Source organism: Eschrichtius robustus, chromosome 18, assembly GCF_028021215.1.
Source record: "Eschrichtius robustus isolate mEscRob2 chromosome 18, mEscRob2.pri, whole genome shotgun sequence".
NCBI classification, from domain to species: domain Eukaryota; kingdom Metazoa; phylum Chordata; class Mammalia; order Artiodactyla; family Eschrichtiidae; genus Eschrichtius; species Eschrichtius robustus.
Window position 1 is genome coordinate 64962791 of NC_090841.1, and position 23282 is coordinate 64986072.

Genomic DNA, 23282 nt, shown 5'->3' on the forward strand with positions numbered 1-23282 from the left:
TACAGAGTGAAGTAAGTCAGAAAGAGAAAAACAAATACAGTATGCTAACACATATATACGGAATCTAAGGGGAAAAAAAAAAAAAAAGGCCATGAAGAACCTAGTGGCAAGACGGGAATAAAGACACAGACCTACTAGAGAATGGACTTGAGGATATGGGGAGGGGGTGGGGTGAGATGTGACAGGGTAAGAGAGTGTCATGGACATATATACACTACCAAATGTAAAATAGATAACTAGTGGGAAGCAGCCGCATAGCACAGGGAGATCAGCTCGGTGCTTTGTGACCACCTAGAGGGGTGGGATGGGGAGGGTGGGAGGGAGGGAGATGCAAGAGGGAAGAGAAATGGGAACATATTGTATATGTATAACTGATTCACTTTGTTATAAAGCAGAAGCTAACACACCATTGTAAGGCAATTATACTTCAATAAAGATGTTTAAAAAAAAAAATCAAAGCAATATTTTGGTTTTAACAATCATGAGGATGTTTTAAGTTTTGAGGAAAGTTCAGGTTATTTTCTTCTTTGTCTATAGTTTTTAATATTTTAGATCCACTTCAATAATTTTTGTTTTGGGAAGTCTTAAGTTGCTCCAAATTTGTAAAATTTGGTTGAGTTTAAATTATCAGTGATGTTAAGCAATATTTGAATTATTTAATTAACATTTTTAAACTAGATGCTGAAGTTTCATGGAAATAAATCTCTTACCTTATTAAATACTAACTTTCAGAAGTTGATATTTCTTATCTACACCCGACCTCCAGATGAAACGCACCACATTTTATAATAAACATTATGAGCTTAAAAGTTTTAAAAATGTTATTGCTACAAAGGTTTCCTTAAGAAGGTTCTTTTCTTTGAATACGTTCTTCTTAAAACAGCATTTATTTTAGCTCTAAAAATTCTCTCCATCAAAACTTTTTTTTTAGAATTTAAATGTACTGTACATAATGTGCTAAAATATGAAAAACTTTGGTAAAAAAATAAGGCCCAGTATCTTCTATTTTTAATAGCATGTCAATATTTTTAGACAAAATGTGTGAATATAAAGCCAATACATAAATATTTGGAATGCCAAAATGATCTAGTCATAACTAAAAGCAAGTTTAAGTTCAGATAATTTCTTTTCTTACTGACCTTAGACCCCAGAACTATAAAAAAAAATAAATTCTTCCTCATTCCTGCCTTATAGTTGGTAAAATACCTATTAGGAAAACATAAGCTATCTAAAAACTTCCCATAATGAAAATTTAAAGCAAAGAAAATAAACAACATTCTTTTTCTTTTTGCCCTTTACTTAGAAAACGATAAATTATGGCTTGTAATGCACATAATCCTACCATGTCTTCTAAAATTTTTGTTATCAACTTGCTTAGATATTCCTATTACACTCAAGATGGATAAAAAAAAAAAATCCCTCAGACCAGAAAGAAGAGAGAACTTCCTCCCTCCTCCTCTGGACTTTACAGCTGGACGTCTACCACAGATGCCATACGGTGCCCCAGTAGCAGGTGACCTAGGGAAACATCACTGCATGAAGAGCACTGTCCCTGTGCTCTCAAACACCCGGCAACACACTATCTCCAGTCTGTTCAGGACAGAAAACATGAATGAAATAAGATGGAACACAGATGTTTCTTTTGTCACAGGGAAGGAGAAAATTGCCCCACCTCTGAAAATGTTCCTCCGAGTGGAGGAGAAAGAGAAAATATTTAGTCATGGAACGAGCACAACTGCACAAAGAGAGTACCAAGCTGTCAGCGGCTTGGAGCTCGGAGAAAACATAAAGCCCATTAAGCTTAACATCGCCAATTTATAACTAAAAGTTAATTTCCTCTTCACGGTTTGTTGGCTCACCTGAGCCACCAGGATAAAATTATAAAAAGAAAATAATGCCAAAATAAATTCCCCATTTAACATGCAAAAGAAAAAAAGAGGAAAAAAAGAAAGTAATGCAGAGGTTTTAAAAATTCTACAGAAGAAGATCTTTATAGAAAATCCCTTAGGGTTTATTTCAATATGACATTTGTAATGAGCCTGTGTCTCTATCTGGTTTTTGTGCTTCCATGGTTCGCTGTGGATACCTGAGGATCAATGGACCATTCCTGTAGCTTCATGTAGTCACAGGGTCTTCATTTCAGAAGACTAAAGGCATGAACTTGATGATTTTTAAGATTTTTATCAATCCCTGCCTAGGTATAGTTATATTTTTCTCTTCACTCATTATTGCAAAAAGTCTACCCCCAATCACCCTATCAACTACTCAGCAAGCGATACAGTTTCAGTCAGCATGCCTTGGCTCCAAAGCCTGAGTAAACATCCTGCCACATCAAAATAAACTGCTATTAAACTGCTACTAAAAATAAACATGAACACAATCAAATTGAATGCATGCCCATGTTGAGTTTTTTCTTCCACAATTAGTTGCCAATCAATAAAAAAAAATTTTTTTTAAATACTGGCAGAAAAATAAAAACCAAATATATTAGTGATATTTAAAGAATTCAAAGGTTCAAGGAGGAGGAATGAAGTAATAAGCGGTAAACAGCTAAGTGGAAAATCTAATTGTAAAATTTCCAAATGAATTGTTTAGTAGTTGCTTTAGGGAAAGAAGAGTTAATGGCTTGTCAACTTGAAACCATAGCAGCTCTTGTGCAAATATCACTACTCAAATATCAGTTAATGCTCAAAGGTTAAACAAGACAGTGCCTAGAGTACTACAAGTTTTCTGTCAAAGACGCAGTATTTATAGATGAAGTTGGCCTTGTTACAAAGAGAAAATTGCACTTTAAAAAGTTAATGAGAAACTTTTCATTGAATTGAACAGCATGCGTTGTCTTTTAATAGCATAATACTTTCATGACTGTTTCTGTGGCATTTACTCAGTTTAATAATATTACCTAAAAATTAATCAAATGATTTAGGAAGAAATTAAAATATTAAATGCCATTTTACTCATGCAATTATTTCATAATTATTTTAATTTTATATCACTAATATATTCCAGAAATAATGATAAGTAATTAGCCAGTTATCTCTTTCATATAATTCTTAGAGTTGGCTGCTTTTACCAATTGAATTAGCAAGTACTTCCATTCCCAAGGAGTCACCAAAGAAAATTAAAAATCAGATAAAAGGCAGCTTAATTTTTATTATTTTGAAATAACTGCAATTCAGAAAAGTTGAATAGTATAAAGAACATTTTTTTTTTTTTACAGAATCGCTTGAGTAAATTTTTAACATGATGCTCTATCGCTTCTAAATATTTTATTTTCCATATCCTACCAAAAAGGACACTTCCTACATTACCGCAATGCAACCATCAACACCAGAAAATTTACATTATTGGTTCAGTCTATGCCACAGACGCCATTCAAAGTTCACCAGTTGCCCCAATAGTGTCCCTAATTAAGCCAAAGGGTCCTGTTCAGAATCTTAGGTTTTATTTAGTTTTCATGTCTGTTATGTCTCCTTGACTCTACGAAAATTCTTTAGTCCTTCATTGACTTTTATGACCTTGGCACTTGTGAAGATTACAGGCTGGCTATTTTTCAGAATGTTCCTCAAATTGTGTTTGCTTGATATTGCCTCATGATTAGATTCAGATTTTTCATTTTAGCAGAATTATCAGATAAGTGATGTGTATTCTTCTCATGGCTTAATTTTAAATATGCCTCTATTCACTGAGTTTGCATTTGCAAAACATGTTATGCCATTCCTTTTCAATAACTCCAGCTCTTGGACTCAGCAAGGACCTGAAATATTTACAAAAAGTTAAATAATAAATTTACAAAAATTTAAACCATAAAACTTGCCCTGTCATTTGCCTAGAAAGTGTATTTGCATTTTTAACTTGCAAAGATGCAGTTAGTACACATGTATCACAGTGACTGTCCCCTATCAGCTTTAACATATTGATAACATTATCTTGCATGTTAATGAAAAGGAAGCACGATTGATACAGATAATTGACTAAAAAGCCTTTATGTGTGGAAGGCATGATGTTTGAATAAAGGAAAGTAGTCTCACACAGCCACCTTCAAGTAGAAGAAAAATCTATTTTGTGCTCTCTGGTATTCCAAACAACCTACACGATGCCACTTTTCCATTTACTTGAATAATAGCTTTTTAAAACATTGCAAATCCCCTAGTTTGTATTTCTACACAAAGTGTTTCAATAAAAGGCAGAAGTTAGGTTAAATAACATGATGGATCTCAGCCCTGCCCTCTCTTTCTCTCATCCCCCATCCTAGAGATGGATAGAGATTTCTCTAAACAGTGGGGATAATGGAGATCCCGGCTCTGATTGAAAACGTATTGAGACATAATGGACTACTGAGACACATATCATGGGTGACACTGGTGAAAAATCCTGCATCAAGCACTTGTTTCCCTGGAAGGGTATCCATGCTTGTGCTGGGACTGGTCATCACACCTCAATCCGTTCCTTCACAAGGCTGCACTGCTTCCAAGAGCCAAGCTGCCATATGGCATATTAAAGACGTCTCCTAATAAATCTAAGCTAAGCAGCCCATTCCTTCAAGCTGCTTTTTTTTATATATGTGTATAATAGAGTTTATTGGTTGTTACCAACATCTGGGCCAGGGACCAAGGACAGTATATATCTCACACTGAGGATGCTGGTTCCCTATTATCTGCATCATTGATTTTGAATGTTAGGAAGTATATTTTCCTGCTGATGCATAGCTGTCTTTATGGGATCCTGTAGAAATAAAATGTACAATGAGATGTGGTGCTGACAACAAGGGAGAGGGATGTTTAATCCCCTTTTATTGTATTTTTATGCATGATTATAGAACTAGAAAAAAAATATATGTATAGGTAGTGAAACCATACCTCGAGATTAGGAGATAAGTATGGTCTCTAAAATGGTTGTCAAAATATTATCTATTCGGCTTAATGGTCCAAAGCTTGCTTCTGTGGTTGTCTAGTAATAACACTGATCGTGTGGTATATTTTAATATGGCTTCAGAAAATGTGAGTTTATTTTAAATACTTCCTCAGATCACTCTGTCCCTGCTAGAAGGAAAAGACAAAGGAAGAGGGGTTAATAATAGACACCCCACACAGTATAGAGTAAAAGCTACGGAACCTTCTCTAAGATGGTAATTTGTCACAAAAAGAGTGAGACATGGACCAAGTTATTCCCATAACTGAAAAGAAGAGACTTCATCTGAGACACTTAATTTTCCACGATGTTTCTACAACTATGGAGACAGAAAATTGCCAAGGAAAGAAGGACATGGATTGCTGATTACATTTGTGTGGCTTTAGCCAGCTCTTTTCTTGCCTTGGGACAAAAACTGTGAGAAGTAACTAGGATATTCACTTTATTCGTTTATTATTGTATTTGTAAGAAAAGTATGTCTTTCTTTTAAGCACCATGATCTTTTTTATATATACCATCACCTTGCTATTAAATGAAATCAGAAGGACTGCAATTTATGTGCACCAGTTTTGTAAATTTTTCTGTTGGTTCTCCTCTCTTTTTAGCCTATTTAATGTCATGAGCCAGTCATTACTGGTTTCATTTTAGATTTAGATATTTACCCCATCATTCTTTTATTTCTGGACCCCAAATCACACATCTGGCTTCTGACACATCATGACAATACCAACAGGCAATATTTAAAGAATATATTCCCTGTATCAGATCCCAAAGCCCTTCAGAAACCACAACCTTTGAATAATGTCCTTAAAAAATTTACAACAATGTCTTCAGGGCAATCGAGATATATTCTGAGATAGTAAAGTCTGTCTCAGAATGGACTGCATTGTGAAAAGTCCTGAATCTAGAGCTTTGGTAGGATATTTTTCCAACTCTATGAAAGTAGAGCAGAAACAGAAAAGTAAGATAATCAGAGGAGATATAAAAATATGGGAGATGGAAATGAATTTGGGGTAGGAATTAACTCTGTTTAACATTTAAAACCATCTGTCACTAAATAAGTGTCTCCACTGCCAAAAATCAGTAAAATTGAGTGAACTAGCCAACCATGGCCTTGCTGATTTCTCTACCTACATATAAGGTTAAATCGCTTTAACCACCAGGTGGCAATGACTGACCACCTTCTAGGATGTATACTTTTTTACATGGCCACAGGCTGCATGGCTTTCAGAGAAGACCCTTTGCCCACCAGTGATATCTCAGGCACCAATTTGTCATAAGAGAATGAGTGCTTCTCTGTTTAGTAATAACTAGCATGGCTACAGACTGGATTAAGATGATGAAAACCATAGTTTACTTGTAGGTCAGTGTAGAAATGCCAAAGTGTGACTTAATGGCAGCATTCAAGAAGAATGTAACTGACTTCCTTTCTCTTCACTGCAAGTAATCCAGGAATGTAATTACTGGAAATTTTTATGTATATATCTTTCTTCATCACTCACAGCCCAACACCACTCATGAAAACAGAAGTGTAAATCTTAGCTTAGCTTTGGTAATCTCTGAGACCCCAGAACCCTCAGAAAGAGTAGAAAGGAATATTTCAAGAAGATCAAACAAAGAAGAAAACTGATCCCTACAAAACTATATAGGGTAGAGGTCAGGTACATGAGTTCTGTAATCAGATTTGGCTGAGGATGGAATCTGTTTCCACCACTTACAAGCAGTGTGACTTTGGTTAAGGAACTGAAATCTCTATGCCTCAGTTTACTCATCTGTAAAATGGAATTTTTGTGAATAATAATAGATATTTAATAGATATTTATATAATAATAGTTATATAATGATAATAGAGATACAATTAGTAATGTTATTATTCATAGGATAATAACAATAGAGCAATAATCATACATGTAAATTATTTCAAACTGGAATATATTTAAATGCTTATAATAACAAATGCACAAAAGTCTCAGCATATTAGATTTATTATTCTTTTACCTCTTATTCCCTGAAGGTCTTACTGTGTTGACTATGTTGTAAACAGGAGGATTGGTAAAGAAGGCCAATGCCTCTTTTTTTAATGTGCTTATGCTGGGTTGTTATGGTAATAATTGTGGAAATATACATTGAAGCTCAAAAAACAGATGCATTTGAACTCCTGTGAAAAACAGAAAGTTAAGGGGTGTCACCGACTCAGTCATATTCTCAAAGCTGATTTAAACAAAGGCAGCCTTCCAGTTGTCCAGGATGTTCTACAGCAGACAGTTGTTTAAGTGAAGTTTTAAACAAAATTGCCAAAAAATGTGACCTTGTAGCATGACCGACAATAAACAACCTCCCATGAATATGATTGTTTATGCTCCTCAGTAGAGTTTACTTGGCCACTTTATTTCTCCTTATTATGAAACATGCTAGCACAGCTGCCATCCTGTAGACATATCTGGTAAACATTTTATGAGACAGGCGAAGGTTTTAGAATTCCTTTTGAGTTTTGTTAAATTGAATGTGTGAAAATGAAGTTGTCCAGTGTGAAGGAGGGAAAGGATTTTTTAGTCTGATTGAAAAGATGAAATCACGCAAGGTAGCTGGAGCTGGCAGCCCTGATTTAGTCACTGCCAAGCCCATCAACATTATTCATTCTGATTGATTAAGGAAAACATTCCGTTTATTTTCATATGAGAGATGCAGCTACATCTGTTGAGCTCTTTTATCGCATTTCAATTCATATGGGATTTTTAAATTATTATTTTGCAGAATGAAGATGACTCAACCACAAATAATAAAGGAGTGGTAAATAACTCAATAGTTTTTGTTACTATTCCATGAGCAAAAGAATAAAATAACATGAAGAAAATGAAAGCTATCATGCCCTAATCTTACATGTTTTGTGTAAGGAGGCTATGCTATGGTTGATTTTGTATAATGCTGTTGTTATCTGATTAATGATATATAGTTCGGTCACGCTGTTCACACAGTTTGGGGAAAGCCTTATGTATATGTTTTAAGTCTTTGGATTTCTGTAGATAAAAGTTGTTTTATCATAAAAGGCATTCTTTTGAGAGTTGAATTCTTCATATTAATGAATTAGCTTTAGCTGTTTTTCAGTCTCTCTCTGAACTAGAAAAAGAACAAGTGAAATTTTGTCCAAAGAACAGAAGAGAGAAGCTCTTTCTCTGTCTTCACCTTTCCAAAATTTTTGTGTATGCCTCCAATCTGTAGAACACAGCTTATGTTAAATACCAGGTTAGAAAGGACTTTGGGGAAAAGACTAGTTCTAGAAACTACTTAATTGGAATATTTTATAGCTGATAATGATTTCTTTATTGAAACGATAATTCCCTATAAATTGATAGGGTTTGTAATTAACCCCCCAAAGAAAAACAAAGTTATATTTGGAAAAATTACATACTTCATCAAACCAATGTCTCTTTAGGCATACCATAAAGTTATAGGAAAAGCTTTTCCGACAGTATTCCTTGACAGCTAGTCATATGGAAGCACATTCAAAAAGACCAAAAAAACTTGCCAAAACTGATGGAAAAGCCCTTAAAATGTTTCATGTTGAGCAGCTATGGTTGAACTTTAAGAGGTTAGAGCTGCAGAATGGTCTCTCTATTCAAATAAAATTTAAATTAATCAAAGGTGTCTGGAAATGTAATATGTTAGGAGTTAGTTGGAAATGATTTGGGGAAGGCTAATTTTCCTTCTGATCCTTCAAAGGATTTTTCCCTCACTGTTGTATTCAGATCAACACCTAGTCTAAAGGGAACCTTCATGTGATTTAGAAAAAAGCTCCATCTGGGTGGGCAGCAGCAGTTCTGTGGACACATGGTTTGAAAGTAGTCAGTGACTTTGTGCTAATTTAAAAATTCACCCACTTTTCCAGGATGATGCAACCCCCGTAGGGCACCATGGTTTGGGGAGTAGAGAAAGAGTTGTATTCTGTCACCCAGATTGTCTCCTTTTTCTAGGGAATAACTTTGTGCAGGGCTCAAACTAGTGTAGGGCACATTTTTCCCCACCTCTATGACCATGCTCTAATCTTCCTGTTCCTTCATTTACTAATTGAAGACAATCAACATGGCAAAAACAACTTAAGATGGTCTTTAAAAGGGAGGGAGCATTCATTGAAGTTTGCCTGTGTGGATTTCTTTAGAGAAGAACTTTGCAAAGAGTTAAATGATGCCAATATTATATCAGTCACGTTGGATGCTTCAAGCCAGAAAATCAGTTAATTCCAATAATGGTTCAATTTTTTTCATTCAGTTCATGGAATCGAAGTAAATATTTTAGAATCTTATGCTGTCAAAGGTGAAACAGCTAATATCATTGTAAAGCTATTATAAAATCATTTTAAATGTTCAACATTAAGAAAAAATTAATTTTTCTGTGGTGAAAATATGAACACAAATTTTGGTAATGGTCAATGTTGAGTGTCATGAAATAAACAATATTATTGCTCAGTTAAGAAAACCTAAAGAACAGAGATATTCTTGGAATAGGTTGTAGTGGACATATATTTCACAACTGTATTTTTGCTTTGAAGAAAAAAATATTTTGGAAAGGTTTGTTGAGTTGAACTATTTTATAGGGCCACTGATATATTAAAACTATTTATGTGTTAGTATATAAATATTTTTAAAGTTTTGTAACTTTATTTATAACATTCTTTTTCATTCTAGAAAAAATATATCTTAGGATATATTTTAAATTAGATTTTCCCTAAAAAGAATAGACATATTTTAAACAAAAGCTAAAAAGTGACATGCTCTTTCTCTCCAAATCCATTTTCAGTAATTGGCCCAAGTATATTATCCCAATGATCTGTAGCAGAGACTGAATCTCAGGCAGATTTCCAGGGATTATAGGAATTCATGCAGCAAGTGAAGGAGAATGAAGGTGGGACAGGGACACACAAGTTAATTGCTAATTGCTCTAATTGGTTGCCATCTGTCAGCTGTTATCATTTTTGAGCTACCAATATTGATGTTATGTTATTTCAGATTGGTATTTAATGAATCCATAAAGTGTTTCCATATGTGCTTTTGTCCCTAAAGAGTGATGATGATGTTGGCTCCATGTGCCTCATTTATAACTTGGATTTTCCAGTGTACTCTAATAGAATTACTTTAGCAGTTGGGAAGCATCCATTGCTTTATGAAACAAAAATGGTTCCATAGATGTGACTTTGGTATCGATGGATTTTAAACAGGTCATACTAATTTACTATTACTTTACTAGGAAGTTCAGAGTAAAATCAAAGTCTAATTTTATTTTTCCAAAGCAACACCACCAATAATTTTGGAGGAGGTTCTATTGGTCATAACACTATGAATGTTAGCTCCCATAAAAAGAGAAATCATGTAATATATAATTGATATAGATGTTGTTATTGAGAAAAGTTAGTCATAAAAATTGAATAATTTTTCTCCCGCAAGATTTATTTTTCAAAACAAATGGATATTTACCTATATGAAAATATCTGGAAAATTACTTGGTTGGAAAAAGATTCAATTGGTATCTCAAGAAGGAATCTTTTACAAGTAGGCTTGTATACATATAAGATATCAAGAAAAAATTTAAAATTTTACATTCCAAATAAAATCTTCTAAACTTGTATCATTTAGTTGAGAAGGACATTTACTCAGTTTTTAAAAGGCAGTGCTGAAATTCCCATATCCATGAATATCTATTACTAAATTCTCATAAAAAGGAAATATTTGTGTAAATCAAAACACATGAAAATTAATGGGAAAACAAAAAACTAGAAATAACTAAATATACCAGATTATCATCTTTCTTATAATGTTTGTAAAAATCAATAAGATACATCGGTTTCTGGTCAGACATGCGAAGAGCTTGGAAGTCCTCACTCCCATCTGCACACACACACAAAAAGTGAATCAAACTGAAAATCAGTAATGCTTTTTAGATCCATCAGAGAACTGAGGCTATAAAAACTACTGCCCCCAAATTGGAGAGATAGGCAAATAGAATCACATCTTGCAGGGAGCAGAAGTGTTACTGGAGCCAGCAACTAGTAAGAATATTTAAGTATAGTTGCCTAATTACTGGCAGCTGAGCATGGACTAACTTGAGAATTAAAAATTTGGGGGGGGGCCTGTCCTTAGAGAGATACCCACATTTCCATGGCATTTACCTCCTGGAGCCCTCCCAGTTCTCAGATAAAAGATTAGAAGAAAGTCCCCTCAAGCTTCTCTCAGGGGTAGGGGAAAAGTAACTGCTTTGAAATATACCTAGAGCTTTCTCTTCTCCTTAGAAAAGGCCTACCCGCAAGGGAAACTATTTTACCAAAGCCACTTGGCTTTTCCAAGACACTAACTGAACTTAGAAGGAAATTACCCAAACTCCAGCCCCCTCTAGCTTTTGAAGTGGGGGAAGGGTATACCCAACACCAAGCCCTGTAGACTTCGTCATTGAGGGGGTGGGGGTAAAAGCTGAGAAGCATTTGTGAAGGTCACAGCCCAGGCACACAGGTTCACTAAAATTACCAAGACCTAATCAAAAGATTATAAAATATTTTCTCTTTCCCCACACCTTACCACCTCACAATAGGCTTATGTATAACAGGGAATTACAGCTAAAAGGATAGCATGCTTCAGGCTCTATTTAAGAAAGGGTCTCTAGGGAAAACCAAAGACAGCAGTGAGATAAAAATAAGGACATTAAAGGAAATTTTATTATCTGACACCACAGCTACAGCAAAGAATAAACACACCCTAATTACTAACCATAACACAGCCTCACATAAAAATTCTATTTACCTAACCTCCTTTTACTCAAGATATCATGTTCATCTTTCAGCAAAAAAAAAAAAAAAAAAAAAGATATGATAAATGGCCAAAATGCAGGATGAAAAGAAAAAGCAAGCTTCAGAACAAGATTTCAGATACAGCAGCAATTTTGGAATTATCGGACTATGAATTTAAAATAATTCTGATTAACATGCTAAAGCCTCTGATGGCAAAACTGGACAACATGCAAGAACAGATGGGTGGTGTAGGCAGAGAGATGGAAACACTAAGAAACAAAAGGAAATGCTAGAAATCAAAAACACTATAACAGAAATGAAGAATGCTCTTTGATGGGCTCATCTGTAAACTAAACACAACTGAGAAAAATCTCAAATGAGCTTGAAGATATGTCAATAGAAACTTCCAAAACTGAAAAGAAAAGAGAAAAAAATAAAAGAGTGAAAACACTGAATGGAATATTCAAGAACTGTAGGACAATTACAAAAGGTGTAACATACATGTATGGAAACATCAGAGAGAGGAGAATGAGAAAGAAACAGAGGAATATTTTAAGTAATAATTACTGAAATTTTACCAAAATTAATTACAGACACCTCATGACAAGATACCTCATGACAGATCTCAGAGACCATATGGAAGACAGAATTAGTGAGCTCAATAGTAGAAATCTAGAAATAATTCAGGTAGAAGAGGAGAGAGAACTGAGATCTTTTTTAAAAAGAAGAAATTCTATGAGAACTATCAGATCCCATTATAAAGGGCAACACAAGGATAATGGGTATCCCAGAAGAAGAGAGGGAGAAGGGTGTAGACAGTTTATTCAAAGAAATAATAACTGAGAACTTCCCAATCCTGGGGAAGGAACTGGATAAACAAATCTCTGAAGCTAAGAGAACAACTAATTATCTCAATGCCAAAAGACCTTCTCTAAGACACGTTATGTTAAAACTGTCAAAAGTCAATGACAAAGAATCTTAAAGGCAGCCAGGTAAAAAAGACAGTAACCTACAAAGAAACCCTCATTAGACCACCAACAGATTGCTCAAGAGAAACTACTGGACAGCAGAGAGTGCAATGACACACAGAAAATATTAAATGATAAAAACTGTCAGACAAGTATACTCTATCCAGCAAAGGTATCCTTCAGATGTGAAGGATGTGACTTTCCCAGACAAACAAAAGCTGAGGGAGTCATCACCACTAGAGTAGCCTCACAAGAAATGTTGAAAGGAGATCTTCTACCTGAAATGAAAAGGCATAAGTACACATAACTTTGAGTAGCATGATAGACAGAATCAGAAAACTGCAACTCTATGTCAGAAGGTGGTTAAACATTTAATTATAGCATAAAGATTAAATGGAAAAAATAGTAAAAATAACTATAGCTACTTCAACCTGATAATAGAATTCACAAAATAAAATGGAATAATTTGAGACAACAGAAACATAAAAATGAAAGAGGAAAATGACTATACGGGTAAATGAAGATAAAATGCTATCAGCAGAAAAAGGACTATTTTATCTATAAGATGCTTTATACAAACCCTCAGTGTAACCACAAAACATACATCTAGAGCAGATAAAAAACATAAAGAAGAAGAAACTGAGAAAACATCATATAAGACCACCAAACAAAATGTCAGACAGAAACACAAGGAAAAAGACACAATGGAGATATAGAACAACCAGAAAACAAAAGATAAAATGGCAGTTCTAAGTCCTCACTTATCAATAATTTTCTGAATGTAAATGGAGTGAATTTACCAGTCAAAGACAAAGAGTGGCTGGATGGATTAAAAAACAAGACCCAACTGTATGCTATCTCCAGGAAACTCATCTCAGTTCTAAAGACAAACATAAGCTAAAAGTGAAGGGATGGAAGAGGATACTCCAAGAAAATGGCAGCTGAAATAAAGCAGGTGTAGCCATATTCATACCAGACAAAATAGACTTCAAGATAAAATGTAACAAGAGAAAAAGATGGACATTATATAATGGTAAAGCAGACAATTCATTAAGAAGACATAACATTTATTAATAAATGTGCACCTAAGATAAGAGTACCAAAATACATAAAACATATTAAGAGACCTAAGGGGAAAAATTGACAGCAACACAATAATAGTAGGAAACTTTAACAGCTCACTTACATCAATAGATAGATCATTAGCAAGGAAACAGCAGCCGTAAGTGAAACATTAGACCAGATAAACTTGATAGATTTATACAGAACATTCCATCCAAATGCAGCAGAATACACCTTTTTCTCAAGTGCACACAGAACATCTCAGGGATGGACCATTTTTTGGGACACAAAACAAGTCTCAATAGATTTAAGAGGACTGAAATCATATCAAACATCTTTTCTGACCACAGTGGTATAAAACTAGAAATCAACTACAAGAAGAAAGCTGGAAAAACCAAATATGTGGAGGCTAAACAACATGCTACTGAACAACTATTGTGTCAATGAGGAAATCAAAAAAATACCTAAATACAAATGAAAATGAAACTATGACATACCAAATTCTATGGGATGCAGCAAAAATGATACTAAAAAGGAAGTTAATAGCAATACAGGCCTACCTCAAGAAAAAGAAAAATCTCAAATAAACAATTAAACCTTACACCTATAGGAACTAGAAAAAGAAGAACAAACAAAAGCCCAAAATTAGTTGAAAGAAGGAAATAATAAAGATCTGAGTGGAAATAAATGAAAGAGACTAAAAAGATAACAGAAAATATCAGTGAAACTAAGAGCTGATTCTTTGAAAGATAAACAAAATTGACAATTCTTTAGCTAGACTCACTGAGGAAAAAACGAGAGAAGGCTCAGATAAATCAGAAGCGAAACAGTAGATATATGAGGGATACAACAGAAATACAAAGGATTATAAAAGAATACTATAAAGAGGTGTACACCAAATTAGACAACCTAGAAGAAATGGATGAATTCTTAGAATCATACAACCTTTCAAGACAGAAATCATGAAGAAATTTAAAATCTCAATAGAATGAGTACTAGTAAGAAGATTGAAACAGTTATAAAAGAAACTCCTAAAAATCTAAAGTCCAGGTGAATTCTACCAAACATTCTTAGGAGATTTAATACCTATCCTTCTCAAACACTTCCAAAATACTGAGCAGGAAGGAGTATTTCCTAACTCACTTTACAAGGCAAACATTACCCTGATACCAAAACCAGACAAGGACGACACAAAAAAAGAAAATGACAGGCCAATATCTCTGATGAATGTAGAGGCAAAATTCCTGAACAAAATATTAGCAATCTGCATGCAATATATTAAAAGAATCATACACCACGATCAAGTGGGATTTATTCCAGAGATGCAGCAATGGTACAACATCTACAGATCAATCAACACGATACACCACATTAACAAAATGAAAAATAAAAACTAATGATCATCCCAATAGATGCAGCAAGTATTTCATAAGATTCAGCATCCATTTATGATAAAAACTCTCAATAAAATAGCTATAGAGGGAACATACATCCACATAATAAATGTCATATATGACAAGCTCACCACTAACATCATACGTTCAACAGTGAAAAACTTAAAGCTATTCCTCTAAGATCAAGAACTAGAACGCTCACTCTTGTCACTGTTATTCAACATAGTATTAGAAGTCCTAGCCAGAGCAATTAAGCAAGAAAAAGAAATAAAATCCATTTAAATTGGAATGGAAGAAGGAAAACTATCACTATTTGCAGATGACATAATTTTATATACAGAAAGCCCTAAAGACTCCAACAAAAAAAAAGAAAAAAAATTAGAAATAATAAAAAAATAGAGTAAAATGCAGGGTACTAAATCTATATACAAAAATTTGTTGTGTTTCTATACACTAATAAAAAACTATCAGAAAGAGAAATTAAGAAAACAATCCCATTTACTATCACAGCAAAAAGGATACTTAAGAATACATTTAACCAAGGAGCTGAAAGACATTTACACTAAAAACCATAAGACACTGATGAAAGAAACTGAAGAAGACACAAATAAATGGAATGGTATTCCATGTACATAAATTGGAAGAATATTGTTAAAATGTCCATACTACCCAAAGCAGTCTACAGAGTCAATGCAATTCCTATCAAGATATCCATGACATTTCTCACAGAACTAAAACAAATAATCCTAAAATTTGTATGGAACCACAAAAGACCCAGATAGTCAAAACAATCCTGAGAAAAAAGAACAAAGAGGGAGGTATCACACTCCCAGATTTCAAATTACACTATGAAGTTATAGTAATCAAAACAGCATGATATGGGCAGAAAAACAGACCAGAGGTCAATGGAACAGAATTGAGAGCCCAGAGATAAACCCACATATATATAAAAAATTAATTTACGACAAAAGAACAAAGAATATACAATGGAGAAAGATAGTCTCTTACAAACAGGGTTGGGAAAACTGGACAGCCACATGTAAAAGAATGAAACTAGACCAATATTTTACACCATACACAAAAATTAACTCAATGGGTTAGAGACTTGAATGTAAGGCCTGACACCATAAAACTCCTATAAGAAAACATAGGCAGTATGCTCTTTGACACCAGTCTTAGCAATATCTTTCTGGATATGTCTTTTCAGGCAAGGAAAAGGAAAGCAAAAATAACCAAATAAGATTACATCAAACTAAAAAACCTTTGCACAATGAAAATCATCAACAAAACAAAAAGACAACCTACCAAATTGGAGGATATATTTGCAAATGATATATCCAATAAGAGGTTAATACCCAAAATATATAAAGAAATCATACAACAAAAGAACAACCTGATTAAAAATTGGCAGAGGATCTGAACAGACACTTTCCCAAAGAAGACATACAGATGGCTAATAGGCACATGAAGATATATTCATCATCACTAATTAGGGAAATGCAAATCAAAACTATATTGATATATTACCTCATGCTCATTAGAACAGCTATCATCAAAAAGACAAGAAATTACAAGTGTTGGAGATGTGGAGAAAAAAGGAACACTCATACACTGTTGCTGGAAATGTACATTATTGCAGCCACTATGGAAAAAAGTATGGAGTTTCCTCAAAATTTAAGAATAGAATTACCATACAATCCAGATATTCCACTTCTGGGTATTTATCCAAAGAATCTGAAAACACTAATTCAAAATGATATATGCAGCCCTGTATTCATCACAGCATTATTTACAATAGTCAAGATATTGAACAACCTAAGTGCCCACTGATGGATGAATGGAAAAAGAAGATGTGGTATATAAGTGCAATGAAATACCACTTGGCCATTAAGATAAAATCTTGCCATTTACAACAATGTAGATGGACCTTGAACGTATTATGCTAAGTAAAATAAGTCAGACAGAGAAAGACAAATGCCATATGATTTTACTCATATATGGAATATTAAATAAATAAATAAATAAGCAAACAAACAAAACAAAAACAAGCACATAGACACAGAACAGATTGCTACCAGAAGGGAAGGGCAGAATGGGTAAATGGGGTCAACTGTATGGTAACAGATAGAAATTAAACTTTTGGTGATAAGCCCACTGTAGTGTGTACAGATGTCGAAATATGTTGTTCACTTGAAACTTAGATAACGTTATAAGCCAATGTTACCTGAAATTAATTAATTAATTAATTTTAAAAAACAGAGAAAGCATAAATGGCATGGAAGGAAAAAAATTAAATACAACTAGAAAACAGCTACAAAATAGAAGATATTAGTCCAACTATATCAGTAATCACTTTAAATATTAATGTTCTAAATATACCAGTTAAAAGAGACTGAGAGAGTGCTTTTAGTAGAGAAATTAAATCAATAATTAATGTTTCTTCCAAACAGAAGACGCCAAGCCCAGATGGTCTCACTGGTGAATTCTACCAAATATTTAAGAAAGAAATGATACCAATCCCTGTAATCTATTCCAGAAAATAGCAGAGGGAATACATCCTAACTTATTCTGTGAAGCCAGGATAATACCAAAATAAGACAAAAGCATTACCAAGAAAGGAAACCTACAGACAAATACCTTTTATGATCATAGCTGCAATCCTTAACAAAGTATCAATAAGGCAGATTCAACAATGTATGAAAAGAATTATATACTATGACTGAGTGAGATTTACTCTAGTTATACAAGCCTTGTTTAACAATCAAAAATCAACTAATGTAATTCATCATATCAACAGACCAAGGATTAAAGATTATATGATCATATTAATAGATGCAGAAAAAGCATTTAACAAAATTCAGCGCTCATCCAGGACAAAACTTTCAGCGAACTAGGAATAAAGAGAAATTTCCTCAACTTAACAAATAACTTCTACAAAAGCCCTACACCTAACAGTGTACTTAATGGTGAGTAACTGGATGCTCTTCCCTAAGAACGGAAACAAGACCAAAATAATTTCACCATTCCTATTCAATATTCTACTGGAAATCCTGACTAATGCAGTAAGACAAGACAAGAAAAAAGTATACAGATTAGAAAGGAAGAAATAAAAGTGTTTCTTTGTAGATTTCTTGACTGTCTATGTAGAAAATCCTCAGGAATCAACAAAAAGTTTCTGGATCTAGTAAGTGATAGTAGCAAGTTTTCAGGATGCAAAGTTAATATACAAAAGTAAATTTGCTTTCTCAAATACTACCCATGAACAATTAGAAGCTGAAATTTAAAAACAACACAACTTATATTAACAACAGAAGATGAAATACTTAGGTATAGATTTAACAAAATATATACAAGATTTAAATGAGGAAAACTACAAAAATCAGATGAAAGAAATCAAAGATCTAAGTAAATGAAGAGATATTCCACAGGAATTCATGGGAACTCTGTATTTTTCTGACCAATTTTTCTCTAATCCTAAAAATGCTCTAAAAATAAAGTCTAATAAAATGAAAAATATTACTGTGAACAATAATGTTTCAAAAGAATAGAAAAAGACTGAAAGAAAATATCCCAAAATATGTTACATCTAAGTGGTATAACTGTTTTTACTTCTACACTATAGACTTTCCAAATAAAAGCATACATTACTTTCATAAGAGGAAAATAATTACTCCTACTTTGAATCAGTAGCTTAATTCAGAAACTTTCAGTGATTAACAGTTTTGTTTTATGTAATATCCTCATATTTTTTACAATATGAAATGTAATCGATTTTAATTCACAAAGAAGGATTATATCCTTGTGAAATTTTATCAGAGTTTTAACCCTGTTATGTTAAAAAAAAACTGAACTTCAAAACAACACTTAAATCATCATTCTTAAACGTATAAAAGGATGTTCACTTCACTCAATTTTTAGAAAGCAAAATAAAACTATGAAGTATCACCTCTCACATATCAGATTGGCAAATTTAAAATGACTATAAACTGGGTTGTCAAGACTTTTAGAAAAACTCACTCTCACACATCAATAGCGGAATACAAGATAATTCCCCTTTTGAGAAGAATTTGGCAACTTCTAGCAATACAACAGATGAATGTTCCTTTTCATCCAGCAACCCCAATTCTAGAAATCTATCCCAAAGACACATTTTATAAATACAAAATGACATTGTGAAAAGATTATTCATTGCAGCGTTATCTGTAATGGGCAAAAATTGGAAATCTATCAAATGTTGATTAATAAAGAGCTGGTGAAATAAATTTTGGAAAATAAAAACAATGGAGTAATATATAGCCCCCACCTCACACACAGCTCCCAACAAAAAGAATGTGGAAGATTTCTCTATACTGATATGGAAGAACTTTCAGGATATATTGTCAAGTGAATATAACAAGGTGAAGAAAAGTCGATATTGCATGCTATGTTTAGTAAGAAAGGGAAGGAAAAAGAACAGATACACGCAATACACACATACTTATAAAAACAATCACTACCACCACAAAAATCCTAAAATATAATCCAGAAATTAATAAAAATGGTTACATACAGCACATATTGTAGTAAGAAGAGTGCAGTGGTGACACAGATAAGACTTCTAAGTATGCCTTTCTTTATAGCTCTGGTTGGGAGACCATATCAATGTTTTACATATTAAAATTTTAAATCCAGTCAAAAAGAACAAAAAAGCAAGACCTAAAATTGAAACCAAAATAAAACAAGCAAACCTAACTGTATAACAAATTAATAGCAAACCACCTCAGAGAAAAAAATATTTCAGTTGACAGTACTTACTTGTCCATCCTTAATAGAATGTATCCTATGGTAACAAAGAACTAGAAGGAAATTTTAAGCTGCGCTAAACAATTGTTATTTGTAATATTGAAATTACTGTTTTATGCTAGTTTATGTATTTTCTAATTCAAAATATATAGTAAATTTAATCTTAATATAAATATGTAAGTAATATATTTTATTAAAAATGTATTTATATTTTTATATTTACATACATAAGTAATATATTAGGATAAAGCAAATAAGTCATAATTTTGATATTATTAAAACCAGATTTTCAATGTAGTACAAAATATATTCAAGAATAAAATCAGTGAAATTTAGTATATCTCTGACGTGTTGAAATGGAAATAACAGTACTTTTTTTTTTTTCCTTCACTGAAACGGCCTGGCAGTCATAAATTTCCCCAGGAAAGTGGTCCAAGATAGTGGGATAACTGAATGGAGGTAACAGGGAGAAGGACACAAGAAAGATATAAGGGGTTGCTTAATCTTTATATAATCCTGCTTTTGGTCAAGCCTGGGCACTTTCCTAAAGATCTTTGGAGCCTCCTTGGGCCTCCCCTTAGTCCAGAATTGGGGATTCATCAGGGCCTCTTCACCAGTGGAGAGTATACCAATTCTATTTCTACTTTTCTTCCAGATGTGCAAAGTTCCAGGGAGTAAATTTTATTTCAGTCATAAGCCCATAAATATATGGAGGTTCACAGAGAAAATATAATCATAAATGGGGAACAATGTGACAATGGCATACTCCAATCGGCCTCTAAAGATCTGTGAGAACTCGGGCAAGTACTGACCCTCTAGAAGTTTCTATTTGTTTATTTGTAAAATAAAGGGGATGAAAGGTTACCTCCAAGTTTTCTTTTAATAAAAGAAGGATATTTGAGTGTTCAATAGGACTTACTTTACATAGCAGGAAGTCTTATTGTATCAATCAACCGAGACACTATGCTTTGGGGAGGGTGTGGAAAAAGGCACTACTTTTTTTGTCCCAAAAGCACTCATTTTACAATAAGGAAGGAAATAGCATTTTCTTAGCATAAAAACACGCATCCTCACTTCCTTTAAAAAAACCTAAGGGTTGGCTGTCAATGCACAAAAGCAACATAAAAAGTTTCTCTTGTCAATTGGATTCTGACAAACAGCCTTTTTTTTCTTCAGTGCATTTAAAAGTACATTAAGAGGACTTCCCTGGTGGCACAGTGGTTAAGAATCCGCCTGCCAATACAGGGAACATGGGTTCGAGCCCTGGTCCGGGAAGATCCCACGTGCCATGGAGCAACTAAGCCCATGCGCCACAACTACTGAGCCTGCGCTCTAGAGCCCGCGAGCCACAACTACTGAGCCCACGTGCCACAACTACTGAAGCCCACGTGCCTAGAACCTGTGCTTCGCAACAAGAGAAGCCACCACAGTGGGAAGCCGGCACACCGCAATGAAGAGTAGCCCCTGCTCACCGCAACTAGAAAAAGTCCACATGCAGCAAGAAAGACCCAATGCAGCCAAATAAATAAATACATTTTCTTAAAAAAGTACATTAAGGAAGTATATCTGTCCCAGAAAATAACTTTCAGCAAATAACATTTTTGAAGGTATAAAAAGGAGACAAAATAAGGGAGGCCTTGTGTAGATGGTACATTTCAGCCCTGCCTCCTTCTCCCAACAATTGAGTTGCTATTTGGTTTTGCTTGAACAGTTTGCCTGCTCTCTTTTTTGACTACCTCAAAAGAGTCGTTTCTACACTAAAACACTGCGATCAAAACAACCACCCAGAGAATAAGACTTTCTTTTAAGTCTCAGGTCCTAATAGAAAGAAGAGGAATAATAGCAATGCAAAAATCTAACTTGTACATGAGAGCATAATTTGAAGGCAGCAAAGTCTTTTTCTCAGAAAGGACAGACATGTTGTCACACAATTACCTTATGCAGCAGAAAACAGGGTTGACTGCCAAGAAAAACTGACCATCTTTTCCTAAATCTTGAAAAGTATTTGATTTCTAAAAGATTGGTTTGGTGTACAAATCAATTAACTCATTCGCTTCGATCACCCATTCTTACTGTCGGTGACCCAATTATCACTGCTCCAGCCTTTTCCAAACCAGCCTGATAATGCCCATTAATCTACTTGTGACAGCTATCATTTTGAGTGTGAAAGGGCAGTAGGTGTCCTGGTTTTGAAAACAGAAATAGCAAAGATAATAAATTCCCTGTAGAAACGAACAATTCAATGTAAGTTTGTTCAAAGCTCAATAACCTACACCATAAGGGGGAAAAAAAAATTGAACCCACTGAAGACACACAGAATTTTGATGTTAGAACTGGATGCTGGTTGGAAAGTTAGATGTTCCTGAGAAAAAGAAAAAGACTTTGCCTTCATTTTACATTACTTGAAACATGAGCGTTCTTGGTCTGTTTGTAAGGTTCAGGGCCAACCTAGGTAGGGAAGTACTCATTTCTGTAGAGGAGATGAACTTTATTTCATGATCAAAAATAAAGTGTTTCAGGCTTCCCTGGTGGTGCAGTGGTTGAGAATCTGCCTGCCAATGCAGGGGACACAGGTTCGAGCCCTGGTCTGGGAGGATCCCACATGCCACGGAGCAACTGGGCCCGTGAGCCACAACTACTGAGCCTGCGTGTCTGGAGCCTGTGCTCCGCAACAAGAGAGGCCGCGACGGTGAGTGGCCCCCGCTTGCCGCAACTAGAGAAAACCCTCACACAGAAACGAAGACCCAACACAGCCAAAAATAAATAAATAAATAAATAAAAATTAAAAAAAAAGAAAGGAATGTTTTAAAAATAAATAAATAAATAAATAAAGGGTTTCATTAAGGATTCATTCAGGATCAGGTGTAAGGCAAGGGCCCTTGAGGAAGACTGTGGCCCAAAAGCCAGGTCTCAGCTCACTTAATGGGAGAACCAAATCCAGGTCCAGGTAGGCACAAGGTGGCCAGATTAGTGGCAAAGATAACTCTTGGGTCAAGTCAGGCAGGTTAGACACAGTGACAAATGGATGCCATTAATCCGAAGCTCAATCCCAGAAACCTTGGGTATCTGGTTAGGAAAGACAGACAGCTGATGGCAGAAGTGGAAGGGAGAAGGGGGAGTCAGAGGGAAAAAGGGACATCCAATCTGGCAAGAGGAGTTACAAGTGCGAAGCGAGAGGGGTCAGTACACAGGTAACTGAAGACATCTTGGCTTGTGCCTCAGTTCCCAGGACTCCGCTCAGGAAGCATCAGGGCTTAGTGCAGCGTCCTGAATACATCAGTCAGGAAGCAAACAAATCAGAGGTTTCCATCTCTAAGTCAGCCATTTATCTCCTCTGCAGATTTGGGATGAATTTCTAAACCTCTCTAAGTCTCTTTTACACATCTGCTAGAT